Genomic DNA, 17,110 nt, shown 5'->3' on the forward strand with positions numbered 1-17,110 from the left:
TATTAACACTATCAGGCTCCAAGACCATAAGATTGTAGCCTCTAAGATCTCATGGCAATTTAGAGCTGATGGACAGGAGGCAGCAAGGGGATGGGCATGGCTATTCTTGGTCACAGCATCACTGACTGGGTCCTCGAAGGTGCCAGCAGGAGCGGGCCCTGTGTCCTTGGGCAGTTTCTAGTCTGCCCAGCCCACATCACCAGCCAGGACCATGAGCACCGTATGTCGGGGAGATGAGAGAGGGAGGTCTATCATTATCTGACAAACTCATGCCATGGCCATTATTTTATTATTTGCCCATTTAACACACATTTACAGAGCACCTGCTAAGTAGTTAATAAATTCCTTGCCCACGTGGAGCCTTCACTACTGAATGCATTCGTTTTAGTTTTGAAGTTATTACCATCATGATTATTACTGACACTCCCTAACCTGAGAATGCTGGTGTAAATTCTTTCTCTCTTTTTTTTTTTTTTTTTTTTTTTTGAGACGGAGTCTCGCTCTGTCGCCCAGGCTGGAGTGCAGTGGCCCGATCTCAGCTCACCGCAAGCTCCGCCTCCCGGGTTCCCGCCATTCTCCTGCCTCAGCCTCGCGAGCAGCTGGGACTACAGGCGCCGCCACCTCGCCCGGCTAGTTTTTTGTATTTTTTAGTAGAGATGGGGTTTCACCGTGTTAGCCAGGATGGTCTCGATCTCCTGACCTGGTGATCCGCCCACCTTGGCCTCCGAAAGTGCTGGGATTACAGGCCTGAGCCACCGCGCCGGGCCTCTGGTGTAAATTCTACACCTGAGGAGGCGCTTGTGTGTCAGTCACTGTTAAGTCAAAAGGACCAGGAGCTCACGCTCCCCTCCTAGGCAGGGCCAAGCCTCCACAGACAGCGGCTGTTTCCTCCACACCCACGTTACCTCCATTTCCTGTCTGTAAACCAGAGAGAAGGTGCTGCTCAGGGAAGCCCACAGGTTTCCCTCTGGTTTCGTGGATAGAGTCCTCCCGCAGGGCTGTGGTTAGAGAGAAGCTCGGGCTACACATTCAGCTTCTATGGTCCAGTGCAGGGTATCTTGGACACTTCAGGCCAGGGTGACCGCAGAGGATCATTTGGTACCGTCTTTCGTGAAGCTAGGGGAAAGGAGTCACACGTCAGGCACAAACCCCAAATGTGAAGAGCCAGCGTAGAATTCATGAGGATTCAAAACACGAGGATCAGCCTTGGCCAATGCACCCGTGATAGACGTTCATTAATTCCTTCCCTCTGTGAGGCAGCGCTGGAGAAGCCAGACCCCTCACAGTGCTGAGTAAGCCAGCCAGAGAGGAGCACCAGATGCACAGCATGAGAAGCAAGATTGGGACTTCCCTATGCCGGCTTCGGTAAGAGCTGAGAACTGCCAGGCAGCTCCCTGGCTGGGATGAGGCCTTTCCACCAGGCGGCTGGTCAGCAGGAGCGTTCCTGCCCACCGCCCTTTCGTCCTGGGTAGGACCAGCAGTGCTGGCCCTGGGGAGAGAAGGCGGGATCTTTAAATAGAGCATGTTGGAAAACACTCCCTCCCCTGCTCTTCCAGACATTACCCAAAGCTTCTCCTACTGGGATGGTCCATGGGGTTGCAGCCGGCTGAACCTCTGATTCCCTAGCTCCTGAAGCTGTATTGCCCTCAAATACAGTAAAGTCGGAGCACAACAAAGCTCCGCACAGCAGAGAAGGCATTCTCTGTAGCCCGTTTTTCCCCCACAGCAAGAAGCAGTCAGAGTTCCGGCATAGCAGAGATCAAGGTTTTGCACTAAGAAATGTGTGAACAAACCCCAAGGCTTCCACCCCTCAGCAAGATCCAGGGCTGGGATCGATGGGCCCCAAAAGACCTGAAGTCAGCAACCCTGCTAACAGCTGCTCCAGACCCCAGGGCGGCAGGGCCCGTCTCAAAGCAATCTGCCTCTGCTTCGCTGGCTGGGTGCAGAGGGTATAAATCAGCACAATCTTTCACAAGCAGTTTCAAGTGCCTATCAAGCGCTATCGCGCTTCTCAAAGGCATAAGAATGATACAATGGACTCTGGGGACTCGAGGGGAAGAGTAGGAGGGGGTCGAGGGATAAAAGATTACAAATAGGGTGCAGTGTATACTGCTCAGGTGATATGTGCAGCAAAATCTCACAAATCATCACTAAATAACTTACTCATGTGACCAGATACCACCAGTATCCCAATAACTTATGGAAAAATTTAAAAATAATAATACTTTAATTTTTTTTTTTGAGACGGAGTCTCACTCTATCGCCCAGGCTGGAGTGCAGCCCCACGATCTCGGCTCACTGCAAACTCCGTTTCCCGGGTTCGTGTCATCCTCCTGCCTCAGCCTCCTGAGTAGCTGGGACTACAGGCGCCTGCCACCACGCCTGGATAATTTTTTTGTATTTTTAGTAGAGACAGGGTTTCATCCTGTTAGCCAGGATGGTCTTCATCTCCTGACCTTGTGATCCTCCTGCCTCGGCCTCCCAAAGTGCTGGGATTACAGGCGTGAGCCACCACACCCAGTCAAAAAAATTTTTAAATTCTTTTTTATTATACTTTAAGTTCTGGGATACATGTACAGAACATGCAGGTTTGTTACATAGGTATACACATGCCATGGTGGTTTGCTGCACCCATCAACCCGTCATCTACATTAGGTATTTCTCCTAATGCTATCCCTCCCCTAGTCCCCACCCCCTGACAGCCCCTACTGTGTGATGTTCCCCTCCCTGTGTCCATGTGTTCTCATTATTCAACTCCCACTTATGAGTGAGAACATGAGGTGTTTGGTTTTCTATTCTTGTGATAGTTTGCTGAGAATGACGGTTTCCAGCTTCATCCATGTTCCTGCAAAGGACATGAACTCATCGTTTTTTATGGCTGCACAGTATTCCATAATTTTTTTTAAAGGGCCATCTTGCTTCTGTGCCCGTCAGCCCAATGACCCCACTGAAGGGATGGTGAGGATGGTGGAGTGTGTTTCTGAGTGTGTGGTGACCATCCTTCCCCAGTTCTTACCATGAGTCATGACTTACATACACCCAGCCACTAGCTTCCTTCTCACTCAGGACCTTGTGTGTAGAGGTTTAGTTAATTGAAATTATGACTTTTTTGCATTGCTTAGTTTAGCCCAAATTGTTACTGGGCAGTGGGTCTCATCAGGGGATGCCCTTTAGAAACATCAGGGAAGCTTTTAAAATCTTTCTTTTCCTGGACCCCTTTCTCCTAGAGATGTTCATTCAATTTGTCTGGGGATGGGAAACAGGAATGTGAATTTTAAAAGCTCCCCAAGTATTCTGTGTAGCCAGGACTGAGTCCTTGTTTCATCTACAGTCAAGCAGCTGTGTTAACGGCATTGGGGTCAGATCTAAGGAATGAGGCTCTGTGAGGTAAGCATCAATATTCTCAACTATGAAGAGGAAAGAAATGGAAATGGTGGCACGCAGATAGGGTCATTGTGAGGGTGACATTAAATAATGCCTGTGCATTGCTGAGCTCAGTACCCATCTTATAGGAAGTGTTCAGTAAAGGCTTGACAAATAATTACAATTTCTACTTAGGAACATGAGTCATTTCTTCAGGGATAAGTTTAATAAGGATATTTCTATTCATAGAAATATTATCAGGACTAACTTAAGGTAAGGTTATTTGACCTTCCCAGGGGCAGACGGGTCCTGAATGTGAACTGTTCTTTCTCAGAGCTGCCCACCGTGGATGGCCAAGTGATTGCAGTTGCTCTCTCTTTAAAATATGGTTGTTCTCTGTCAAGGCTACACACTGGAATCACCTTGGGTGTCTTTAAAAAAAAAATAGTAAAGTGGGGACTGCCCAAACAGTGGAGTCAGGAGCTCATCAAATCCTCTCCCCAAAAAACAATAATGAAATTTGACAAAATTGTCAAAAAAGTATCATTTGAGGAGCCTGAAAATCAGCCAACAACATCGATCAAATTGAGAAGCATTTATTCAAGAAAAACCACTAAATTGAAGGAGAGAACAGTGGGAGTCTGTGATCTTCAGCTCTACCCGGGCAGAGCGTTTGGTGGAAACTGGCAACTTTGCTGCCAGAGGGCACTCCTTTGATTTCAAGTGGAGCTCAGAAAATTCAAAACAGAAGAATGGCAGACTAGGAAGAAATTAACAGTGAGATCCAGGAACGCGCCAGCCACAGGGGACTTTGGCGAGCTCAGACAGTCTATGACGGTCTGGAGGCATGTACATAGCTGGCTCCCTGAGCAGGAAACCAGAAAGAATACTAGCTGTGCACTTATCCATGGCTCACGCTGAGGCCATGTGGATACCCAAAAGAGACGTGAGGAATGTGGCAAAAATCAAAATCCAGAGAACATTTGTGGACTGCTTAAATTTTGAATGCATTCTTCAACCACACAACGTTCCATCAACAAACAGCGGAAGACTTACTGGCTCAAGATGTTTGAGCACAAACCGTGACCTATCGTTGGTTGCCCACTAAGCTAAGCAGACAGAAGGGCAACCCCTAGAAAGCCAGGCTTAAAAATAAAAGCAAGAATGAAAATTAAAAACTGAGCCTAGGCATTAGCAGTCACACACCATAAAAAAGAAAGACGCCAGAGATTAGCCCAAGCTAGTTACTAAACAAACAAGAACATGGTGTCAGCCAGGTGGGGTGTGGTGGCTCACACCTGTAATTCCAGCACTTTGGGAGGCTGAGCGGGGAGGATTGCTTGAGGCTAGGAGTCAGAGACCAGGCTGGGCAATGTATCAAGACCTCATCTCTACAAAAAAAACTAGTTTAAAAAAATTAGCCTGCCGTGGTGGTATGCCCCTGTAGTCCTAGCTACTTGGGAGGCTGAGGTGAAAGAATCATTTGAGCCAAGTAGGTTGAGGCTGCAGTGAGCTCTGATTGTGCCACTGCACACCAGTCTGGGCAACAGAGTGAGACTCTGTCTCTAAAAATAAATATTATTTATTTAGTTAGTTATTTTTGAGACAAAGTCTCACTCTGTCACCCAGGCTGGAGCACAGTGGCATGGTATCGGCTCACTGCAACTTCTTCCTCCTGAGTTTAAGCGATTCTCCTGCCTCAGCCTCCCGAGGCAGGAGATTACAGGCTTGGATTACAGGTACTGGCCACCACGCCCGGCTAATTTTTGTATTTTTAGTAGAGTCAGGGTTTCACCATATTGACCAGGCTGGTCTTGAACTCCTCACCTCAAGTGATCCGCCTCCCCTTGGCCTCCCAAAGTGCTGGGATTACAGGCATGAGGCACCGCATCTGGTCTAAAAATAAATAAATTTTAACTAAAGAACACAATTTCATAACTCCCCATGTTAATGTTGGGGACAGAGATTCTGCATCCCCAGAACCCAGCACAGTGCCCAGCACAATGCAGGTCTACAGAGAAAACGTTTGTTTAATAAAAATGAAATCCTAAGGCCGGGCGCGGTGGCTCAAGCCTGTAATCCCAGTACTTTGGGAGGCCGAGGCGGGTGGATCACGAAGTCAGGAGATCGAGACCATCCTGGCTAACATGGTGAAACCCCGTCTCTACTAAAAATACAAAAAACTAGCCGGGCGTGGTGGCGGGCGCCTGTAGTCCCAGCTACTCGGAGGCTGAGGCAGGAGAATGGCGTAAACCCGGGAGGCGGAGCTTGCAGTGAGCCGAGATCGCGCCACTGCACTCCAGCCTGGGTGACACAGCGAGACTCCGTCTCAAAAAAAAAAAAAAAAAAAAAAAGAAATCCTAAATACTTCATCCCCGATATCCACTCCACCAGGCAGCAATTCCAGTTAAGACTGGACCACCTCCCCTCTTCTCCAAGACCAGACCTGAGACCACCTTCTTTTCTTCAGCATCTCTCCCTCCCACAAACACTCTTCTTTCAAATCCAGGTAATTTATGGTTTTCATTTCCCTGCTTCTATTCAATTTTCCCTTAGAGTATGTCACCTCTGATTAATAATCCCTATTTGTCATCATTATTAGCCATCTTACAAGATCCATTTCTCAACCATCACTTCTCATCCTCTTCATCTTGTCCTGCTTGAGAACACTTTCCTGATTTAAAAGCCATTTATTTACAAGATTTCATTTACGATTTTCTTCAGGTAGGTCAATGGATATGCACACTCTGAGGATCTACATGTCCAGGAGTGTGCATCTTTTGCCTTGACAGGCATAGGAATTCTGGATCCTGGTTCATTTCCCTCAGTGAGCTAAAAGTCTAGCCTGATTTCTTTTATCTTCTAAGTAACCTGTTCTTTCTCTTCTGAATCTTAGCCATTTTTTTCCTTCGTCCTTATGATTCAGAAATTTCACCAGGATATTTCCAGGGGAGTTCCTTTGGTTTTGTTTTTCATTAATTCTGCCCTGGGGATCAGTGGTTTTATTCAATCTAAATCAAAATTTTCTTAGGTTAGAAAAAGTTGCTCCTGGCCGGGCACGGTGGCTCACGCCTGTAATCCCAGCATTTTGGGAGGCCAAGGCGGGCGGATCACGAGGTCAGGAGATTGAGACCATCCACGATGAAACCCCATCTCTACTGAAAATACAAAAAAATTATCCGGGCGCGGTTGTGGGCGCCTGTAGTCCCAGCTACTCGGGAGGCTGCGGCAGGAGAATGGCGTGAACCCGGGAGGTGGAGCTTGCAGTGAGCGGAGATCGCACCATTGCACTTCCGCCTGGGCGACAGAGCGAGACTCCGCCTCAAGAAAAATATAAAAGAAAATGTTGCTCCTAATATATGCTGAACAATCATTTTTCTTCCATCTGTTCCTTCCTCACCTTTTTTTTTTTTTTTTTTTTTTTTGAGACGGAGTCTCCCTCTGCCGCCCAGGCTGGAGTGCAGTGGCCGGATCTCAGCTCACTGCAAGCTCCGCCTCCCGGGTTTACGCCATTCTCCTGCCTCAGCCTCCCGAGTAGCTGGGACCACAGGCGCCCGCCACCTCGCCCGGCTAATTTTCTGTATTTTTTAGTAGAGACAGGGTTTCACCGGGTTAGCCAGGATGGTCTCGATCTCCTGACCTCGTGATCCGCCCGCCTCGGCCTCCCAAAGTGCTGGGATTACAGGCGTGAGCCACCGCGCCCGGCTTCTTCACCTTCTGACTCTCCCACTATTCACATGGTATCACAGGATATAAATTTTCGCTCACGCTTTCCTTCCTATCATGACTTGGTTTCATCCTCCAGAACAGCTCTTTGGACCTCCTCAGTTACCACGCTCCTTTTTTCGATTGTATACTAATTTCTTTACGATTCCAGAAATCATGCTTTGTAAATGCCAGATTTTTTCTGCAGTTGTGTCTCCTCGAGCGGTCTTGTTACTCTTTTGCACAGTCTCAGACTCTGGTAGCTGGCCACGTGTCCCATGGACAGGCGGCTTCCTTATGTCTATGTCAGAATTGACTAGCAGTAGCCGTAGTTAGAAAGGAATGGTTGGGATTTGCATTGAAAATGAATTTTCACAACAAGCACGCAGCTCTCACCTAGCTTGGAAGCTGGGGGCGATAGCAGCAGCGGGCTGAAGTTGGGACAACCTTTGGCAGGGTCACTGAATGGGTTTGCTCAGCTTGATCTTCCTCCCACAAGCTGCTGAGTCCATTTGAATAGGCTGTTACTTCATTTGGTGGACGTTAGTTCTCCACCTCTACAAACACCAGGCTATTTGTGCCCCAGAATGTAGCAGACCAACGCTGCCTTCTAGTGGCTTCATGGCCCCGGGAACCACGCATTCGTCCAACCCTGACAACCTTCCTTACCCCAGCGTCACTGACATCCAGCCAGTCCTTGGGTTGATGGGGTCCAGACATCCGGGAATATCTCATTTGCCCCTATTTTTTCTTACATGCCTTCAGGGATATGAAATATAACTGAAAATTGTACACTATCATCTCTCTAAAAATCTTTTATTAACTCATATGTTCACAGCCTAATGTGGTAGCATTTTTCATTTATTTCTTTCTAGGGTCAAAGCTATGGACTTTTTTCCCTCTTTCTCTTTATTTTTTTCCAATCACAAAAGCAATATATGCCTAACAAAAGAAAAAGCAATACACTTTTTTACAAAGAAAAGATTAAAATTCTCCTATTTGCCCATACTTTTGAGATAATCATCATTAACAAACTTGGAATAGAAACATTAACTTTCAATTTTTATACACATATACACATTTCATATATACATATATGATGTATATATATCATTCATATTGATGTGCATATAAAATATGTTCATTTCACCAAGGCAAGTTCATACAACTCATATACACATGAATATTCCACGACTTGTTTTCTTTTATTTTTAGTTGAGAAGTAATAATTGCACATATTTATGGGATGTAGAGTGATATTACACATGTATACAATGTGTAATGATCAAATCAGGGCAATTAGCATATCTATCACCTTCAATATTTATCACTTCTTTATGTTGTGAACATTCAAAATCCCCCCAAAATAAGAAGTTTTATTTGGTAATCTCTAAGCCTCTTCCGGTCCTAATGTAATAATTCTATCATGTTGTTGCCCTAAAGTCTGTGTAAGGGTGATGGGAATAAGTAAGGTAATAGGAATAAGAAGCCGAATGGTTCTTACTCACAGAAGGGGCTGATCCTGTGTCTTTCCAGCCCTAGAGCTGGGCCAAACCACTGGGAGCGTCTGAGCGCCAAATAGAACCCTCAAGTTAATACTATCAAATCTGTTTTCTGTCACCATCTTCCTAGGTCTCATCTGGTAGGGAAAGGAGAAAGTCACTGTCAGTGAGACTCAGAGGCAGCTGGGAGTTGTGGAGCTACAAGCATTAGGCTTTGAAATGTTTTATGGCCTTCAACATACCCCTTAGCGGCCAGTCGCAGTGGTTCAAGCCTGTAATCCCAGCACTTTGGCAGGCGGATCACGAGGTCAGGAGATGGAGACGATCCTGGCTAACATGGTGAAAACCCGTCTGTCTGCCTGGGCGACAGAGCAAGACTCCGTCTCAAAAAATAAAAATAAATAAAAAAAAAAATACCCCTTAGCTACAGGCCCACTTGACATGTCTGATCTTTCTATATCAACACATTGTATAATTGTATATCAACACAAGTCTGCATAATTCCTTTCACCAATGTCCTGTCGTTAGACATTGATTGGTTTCCAATTCTTTGCTGTAATGAACAATGCTGTTCTGACCACACTTAGACCTATATCCATATCCACTTATTGATCAGTTCTGTAGGATTAATTGCTGGAGATGAGACTCCAATGTTAACTTGCTATGTAAAATAATTAAAATAAATAATTTTAATTATTATGTAAAAAAATTTAATTACTATGTAAAATAATTAAAATAATCAATTGCCAGAGATAAGACTCCAGTGTTAACTTGCTATGTAAAATATTGGTACATATTGCCAAGTTACCCTCTGAAAAATAGTTTCCTTAATTACAAAAGAGTGAAAGAATAACGGGCTCTGGCCTTTCTGGTGGGCCATCTGATGTCATTGCCCAAAATGTGAGGGGCCACGCGCATTGACGCAGCAATTCCACTTTGGGGAGTTGGTCCTACAGAAATAATTGCACCAGAAACCGTTTAGTGAGGAACTACTGACACTAAGCTTCAGGGCCACTCACTTGTATGAACCTGTTAAAAGAAAAAACTTTAGGCAAATTAAATTTAATATAGTTTAACTGAGCAAAGACTGATTCACAGATCGCGCAGCTCCCCCACCACTCCCTACACGCCCCTCTGAACCAGAATAGGTTCAGAGCAGCTGTGGTGCTGTGCGTGGTCAAAGAGGATTTATGGACAGAAACAGGAAGTGAAGTACAGAAACAGCTGGATGGGTTACAGCTTGGTGTTTGCCTTATTTGAACATGGTTTGAACAGTTGGCTGCCTGTGATTTGCCGAAACACAGCGATTGGTACAAGAGTAGTTCACAGTCTGTTCACACATCCGGTTAGTAAACAGTTCACTGTATACGAAGAAATATTTAGGTCCAATCTGAAATAAGTAAGGAGATAGCTTTAGGCTAAACTTATTTTAACAGATCACAGTCGCTTTATATTTTTAATTACCAAAAGAATGATGCTCCCATATATGCCACAACATGAATGAACCTTGAAAATATTCTGCTAAGCAAAATAAGCCAGAAACTAAAGGTCACATATTTTATGATTCCACGTATATGAAATATCCAGAACAGGTAAATCCATAGACAGAAGGCAGATTAGTGATTGCTGGGGACTGGGGGGAGAAGGGAATGGGGGCTGACTGTTTAATGGGTGCAGGGCTTCCTTTGGGGATGATGGAATTGTTGGGGAATCATATAGTGATGACAGTTACACAACATTGTGAATATACCAAACACCACTGAATTGTACACGTTAAAATGGATAAAGTGGTGAATTTTATGTTATGTGTATCTTGTAACAGTAAAATTAATTGGTTAATTAATTTTTTTTTTTTTTTTTGAGATGGAGTCTCGTTCTGTCTCCAAGCTGGAATGCAATGGCTCGATCTCTGCTCACTGCAACCTCCGTCTCCCGGGTTCAAGCGATTCTCCTGCCTCAGCCTCCCGAGTAGCTGGGACTACAGGCGTGTGCCACCACATCCAGCTAATTTTTATATTTTTTGTAGAGACAGGGTTTCACCATGTTGGCCAGGATGGTCTTGATCTCTTGACCTTGTGATCCGCCCACCTCGGCCTCCCAAAGTGCTGGGATTAGAGGCGTGAGCCATGGCACCTGGGCGATTGATTCATATTTCAAAAAGGACAGTGGGCCAGATTTGGCCTGAGGGCCATAGTTGCTGCTCCCAGGTCTGCAGCCACACTGCTGATCTGTGTGACAGCAGGTTCCTTAGCCTTGCTGTGCCTCAGAAGGTTGTGTGAGGATGAGAAGAGTTAATACTTACAAAGGGCTTAAAGTAGTGTTTGGAACACAGGACATATGCAAGAGTAGCTCGCTGTTATCATTACTGTTGTTGTTAATAGTACACCTCTTAGAGTCACAGAGCCCTTTGAGGATTTAAGGAAAATTATGAACCTTCTAAGAAAAACCAATGCACCTATGCACATGTGAGAAAGTTCCACAAGGTTACAAGCCCAGGCAGAGCCAGGGGCCTAACTAGAACCCCTAGACATCTGTGTCACCCAGCTGACACCATCAGCAGGATTTAGTGACTGAGAGAGAAAAGAGGTCCCAGGTGTCTCCACCTGGGAAGGCACGGCCATCAGGAGGAGGCCAGAGGAAACAGAAATGAAGGTTGGGAGGGTGCCTGAGAAGAGGACAGGAGGGTCTCAGAGTCAGAGTCAGACTCTGCCCAGGTGGCGGTTTATCTAGACACTGCTATGGCCAGCTTCCCCTGACCATTCACAGTGGCCAGTTGCATCCAGGACACAGCCGGTTGGGGGGCAGGGCTGGCACACTTTGCCTTAGACAGAGCTAGCATGACAGTGAGGTGCCAGCCAGGAGGGCCTAACCAGCTGTTATCCAGACCGCATCAACTCTAATGTCTTATTTTCCATATTCTGTATACACTGGCATTTGGAGCCCTGATCCTGGAGAACCTGCCCCTCCAGGGCAAGCTAATTCCTGGAGATAGCACATGACTCACTGCAGGCACTCCTGTGATATGCAAATCAACCAGCCCAGAGCCCATGCCCCACTAACTCCTTCCCCAAACTCTCTACACCAAGCCAGTATTTCCCTTAAACCACCCAGGACCAGGAACCAGGCAAAAGAGATCACCCAATGGCCCAGAGCGCACCAAAGTTATTCAAATTTGTCAATCCTAAGGTCACCATACGCATCCCTTCCTGCAAAAACCCCAAAACAGGCTCTGGGCCACACCCTCCCCTCTCGCCTCTCTCTGCTTCCTGACCAACCCTGGTGCTTGCCGCATGGCCCTGCGGGACACAATGGCCGTACCTCTTCTTCCTAGGGATTTGTGAATATGAACTTCTTCCCTCATGATAGTCATTTCCACACCTACATGTCTTACTACACTTGATTAAAACAAATCCTAGGTACAGATTTTAATACACATACCTCACAGCTATACTGGAACTGGTCATCACACACACAAAGGAATTGGACCTCAGACTAGCTCCATGATGATGGGAATAAAGGGCTGGATCCCTTTATTATGCTATCCACATATCACACGTGTCCAGGCCACTGGTATTATATCTTGCAATGCAAGATGTGAAAACAGGAAGTTTGGAATGAAATATCCAGCAAGAGACCTCCAACTCTCTACTTACTGGTTCTTGTTTCCTCCCTCCCCACACAGGCCTGCAGGTGTATCATTATCACCCCCTTCTCACCCTCCAGACCCTCTGCTCCCAGAAGGAATCTTCCTGGGGCTCGTCTGTGAATGTAGATTGGAGCTGGAAATTCCCAGGGCTGTGTACTCAGGAGAAGGGTTAGGTTTCTAGTATACAGTGGTGCCTATCACTGAGGAGGCTTTCCTTGGCCTGTTTGGCAGATAACATTTTTAAGTAAATACAGACCTGATTGTCTTCTACAGGATATTTTGTCTGTCTGTGCTGTTTCTTTTTTGCTCTCCTTTGCATATAATCTTTTGGGTCCCAGAGCCCAGTTGGTGTGTACACTACCACTAAGTGTGAAGATGTTCAGTAATCCCTGGGGCTCCCCTTCTTTTGTGGGGGGCAACCTCAGGAAGGAAAAAAAATAAAATTCAAAAAGTGAAGTGGCATAAACTCCCTGTTTCAAAATAAGGAGAAAGAAGAAAGGCTCAGGGTAGTAATAACTGTGTTGATGATAATGGTAATAATAGTTTCCATTGAGTAAGTGTGCTTTTGTCCTAAAAGCTATGCGGGGGACATCCCTGCTTAAATTCTTGAAACCAGCTCCCCCGTGGGATCTGAGAGGCTTCTCTTACCTGGGTTCCCCGCTGTGCTCCTGCACCCATTGGGAGCCTGGGCCACGGGCAGCTCTTGCAGTCTCTGCTCCTCCTCCCAGAAGTAGGGTCCTGCAGGGGCTCTGACCCAAGCACATGTTCTATTGTCTCTTCTTTCAGGTAAACTCCTTTTATTGGTCGGAGAATGAATAGTGGAGGTGCTTGGGGCTTGGGCAGAGACATGTGCTGAACGTCTCACTTTAGTAAGAGCTTGAGTCGGACAGCCTGGGTTCAAATCCTAATTCTGCCACTTCCTGGCTACGTGGTCTCTGTCTTCTCAATCAAATCAAAGATAAAGTCAAGATCAAAATGTGGACAACCCTATACTTATAGATTAAAAACTTAGTTGAACTAGGAAGAGCATAAATGCTCATTCTTTGAAGTGGAATAAATGGTTGATTGCGTAAGATTCTGTTTTAGTAGATTAAGTGTTTACAGAATTGCTGTAAGCCAAGTGGAGTAATACCACAGAAGAAATAGTTTGATAACTTTTCTCTTGGAGTCCTGCTAATGGCTTCAATAAACAATGATACATCATTTGTAGCAAAAATAACTTTCACAGGAGAAAAAGAAAAGGAGGAAAGAGGGAGGAAAGGAGGGAGGTAAATAAAGAGGAAAGAAGGAGGGAAGGAAGGAAGGAAGGAAGGAAGGAAGGAAGGAAGGAAGGAAGGAAGGAAAACTAACATCTAGTGGTCTGTTAGGTGCTAATTATTCAAGTTTCAGTATATTTTCTTAAGTGGAAATATACAAATATGTATATAACTTCACTTTTGTGATTTTATTATACTCCTTACAAATGTTTTTATTGAGTTTTCTCTCTTTAAATTGTTGCTTTTATATAGGTGGGACCCTGCATGATAGTTTCAGAGTTAACTCCTCTCTTTCCTTACCCAAAAAAATTTCATCTATAAAATTTGGTTCTGCTATTAAATAAAGCATCCAGCTTAATGTAAATGGGCCTATTAAAATACTTTTACAGACTCAACATTAAATATCACTTCAGCAGGATAAAATCTGAGTATCAATATTAGATGAGGTTGTCATGTATAATGTAAGTTATAAATTTATACTCCACTGAACCAAGTAATGGGTATGCAATTAGTAGCATAGTCAAAGGATTTGATAAAAACCAAAGCTATTTCTGTTATCAGATGAGTGAGGATTCTAAATGTTTTTCCTAAGGACAAAATGTGCTCTTCCACCATGGGATAAGAGCCACTCTAAAATGAGAAGTCGATCTCACTTGGATGCATTTTATTGGAAAACACTCACCAGGGTCAATTCCTGCTCCAACTGGTAGAGAACTCAGCAGACCGTGATATGTCATCACCAGATTCCATTCAAGGATTAATGGCTCCAAAGAACCAGATGCCTCTCTAAGTCTTCCTGTAATGTTACACCCAAGTGTGACTCGTCCCACCATTCCAGTCCCCTTTACACACCAAGGTGCAGAGACTGGCTTTTCACAAATCACAGGGGAATAGGGCACATGGATAATCCAGCCCATGCTCTAAATCATCTCTCTTGGTTTGGGCCAAGTCATAGTTCTCGTGGGACCTGCCAAAACAGAAGCTCGCCTTCTCTGGGATGGGTGGGGTAGTAAGAGATGGGATTTGTTTAGAGCCATCTCTCACCACGAGAGAAGGCTACAATGTCCCTGGAAAGATATTGTCTGGTTCTGGTACTAATTTGGCTCAAATGACCTTGAAAGGTTAAGGGATTTCTGTAACTCCTCCACTACATATATAAGGGCTGCAACAATGCGATTTCAGGACAGCATCTGTGACCTTCTCGAGCCGGAGCTGAGGAATCAAGAGCGGGCCCAGGAGTCTTGCCCTCCTTTGCACCCTAGCCGGGTATCAGTCCACCTGCAAATTCATCTTTAAGGTACAGTACATTGAGCTTGTGTTGTCAAGTGTGGGAACATCTTGCAACTTGGGCTGAAAATTGAAGCAGATATCACCCCTTATATGTGTGTGCTTTATTGACCACTTGAATTCATTTTCTCTTCACCTTGAACACCTACGCTGTACCAGTTGGGAATAACAGGTGGGCCAGTAGATTTTTTTCCATCTCTGATGTTTTTCCATCTTTTCCTAAATGTCAATGATGCAGAAATTTCATGTTAAAGACTGTGGGGAAAGCCAGAAATTAGTGTCAATCTCACAGAGCAGGGCTTTTTTGAGATTAACCAAAATAAAGGTATGTCTCATGTTGGTTGACGGATAATTTAGTCCCAAGGAAATGTTCATTGTAGGTGCTGGATCATGGAAGCTTCTCAGAAAGCTGACGATGGGCGGATTAATCATTAATCTGGGGTTTTTACTTGACTAACCTGAGACTTGGGAAATTCAACTGTAGAATTCCCTTTCGTCTGAGGTGATACAGTTGACTCTTCCCTAGCCCCTCATCAGATGGACTCAAGTGCATGAGCCTCACACAAAGTCAAGCTATGTTTTGTGTTATTTGATTACATTGATATTTAATTTAATGTTATTTGATTACATTGATATTTAATTTAAATTTTATTATAAAAGTGAGTTCCAGCACTCTTTAAGTATAAGTTAATTAGAAAAGTACATTTAAGAACTGCCACTGGAATTTTGACTTTTCCAAATTGGTAACATTTTACTGAAAATAGAACTAATCCTCTCAATAGATGTACACTGTAGAAAAAACTACTTTTGCTGGGGTGGGGGATGCAGAAAAACAGAATTGCTTCTTTATCAAAGAACAGTCTCCTTTTGCTAAAGCCTATCTAATTATTGATATTTGCCCTTCACATGTGTGCAAAGCAACTAGATATCCTCATTTGAAGGTGAAAAAACTGAAACACAAAGCCCCTGTAATTTTGAGGATACGGATTATTCCCTTGAACTAGAGGCTGATGATTTTTTCCTATTACAGCCAGACGGACCTCAACGAACCTGTAGATCTAACACTCAACTCACAGATGAGGAGACTTGCGTATCTTTTCCAAACTCTTAAAAAAAAAAAAAAAGCTTTTCAAAAAAAGTGAATGAAATTCATAAAATAAAAAGCATCAAACGTGTATTTTAGAAATAACTGTATGTTAGTATTAATATGGTAACTCTACGCCAAATAGCATTCAAAGCAAACAGGAGAAACAGAAATTTTAATTGACCATTTAAAATGCCTACCTACAGTTAGGACTTTGAACATTTTTTTTTTTTTTTACTTATCTCAAACTATGTATCTGTCCTGTAAGCATAAGAATGCAATGAAACTGATTAAAGCTTATGTTTATTTATGTAAATGATAATTATTTCTTTTTATTTTTGATGCAAAATTGAACTGAGAAATGTATTGGTTACTTCTCTGTGGGCCCTGCCATGACTCATCCATTCATTAATACAGCACGTATTTTTTGAGTTAGAAAAGCCAATTGCTTTCCAGGGTCTGTCTTAAGGTGGTCCATTCAGATATGTTCTCCTGAGTCCACGACCTGAAACTGTGCTTGTCTTTTCACTAAGAGATGAGTACACTGACAGCCCATGCTTTTGAGCTTCTGCTAAGTCCACAAACATTCCAACACTCCTGTGACAGCAGAGGGCAATATGGAATTATGTTGTGAACATTTCAAGGTACATGGGCTTTGACCTGCAATTATACTTCCAGGAGTTTATGCTACAGATATACTTACAGATGTGAACAAAACATGATTTACTCTGGAATTTTTTGTAATAGACCCAAGCAGGAATTAATTTAAATGTCCATCCATACTAGAATGGTTAATTATGGCATATCCATAAACAGATTACTACACAGTCATGAAAAACAGTGTATGCTGGTAAGGAAATATTTTCTTAGTTGAAAAAGGCAAAATGCAAAACAGTGTATATTGTATGGCCCTGCTCGCAAAAACGACAATATTTTGTACACACACATGCTTCCAATAAGATGGAAATATAAATATGACATCATTAACAGTGGGTGTCTTTGGGAAGTGTTGCTGACAGCAGTAAAGGAAGGCAGGAAACACTTTTTTGTTTCATATCCTTCAGTGCTTTTTGAAATATTTTACCATGTGCCCAAAACGACAGTCACATTTTTAAAAAACAGTCTTAAAGGATCATCTTTGCCAACAGTGTAAAACTTTGTAACTCTTGGCCGGGCGCCGTGGCTCACGCCTGTAATCCTAGCACTTTGGGAGGCCGAGGCAGGTGGATCACGAGGTCAGGAGAAGGAGACCATCCTGGCTAACACG

The 17,110-nt window shown here is 44.1% G+C and overlaps 2 protein-coding genes across 3 annotated transcripts in view; both read left to right on the top strand.

The window, feature by feature from the left end:
• Positions 1 to 6,838: 6,838 nt before the first annotated feature.
• FAM240B (family with sequence similarity 240 member B) overlaps positions 6,839 to 17,110 on the top strand; it is a 34,042-nt gene continuing 23,770 nt past the window's right edge. Inside the window, exon 1 of one of the 2 annotated variants that reach the window (XM_050761823.1) lies at positions 6,839 to 7,048. The gene's annotated coding sequence lies outside the window, so the exon portion shown is untranslated. Of the gene's footprint in view, positions 7,049 to 14,652; positions 14,770 to 17,110 lie in introns of those variants that run through there. The other variant, XM_050761824.1, reaches the window with a different exon arrangement.
• The window catches only part of CTSV (cathepsin V), a 261,994-nt gene continuing 255,100 nt past the window's right edge, over positions 10,217 to 17,110 (top strand). The window contains exon 1 of the mRNA XM_050761815.1: positions 10,217 to 10,226. The gene's annotated coding sequence lies outside the window, so the exon portion shown is untranslated. The remainder of the gene's footprint in view (positions 10,227 to 17,110) is intronic.

This window comes from Macaca thibetana, chromosome 15, assembly GCF_024542745.1.
Source record: "Macaca thibetana thibetana isolate TM-01 chromosome 15, ASM2454274v1, whole genome shotgun sequence".
Taxonomy (NCBI): Eukaryota; Metazoa; Chordata; class Mammalia; order Primates; family Cercopithecidae; genus Macaca; species Macaca thibetana.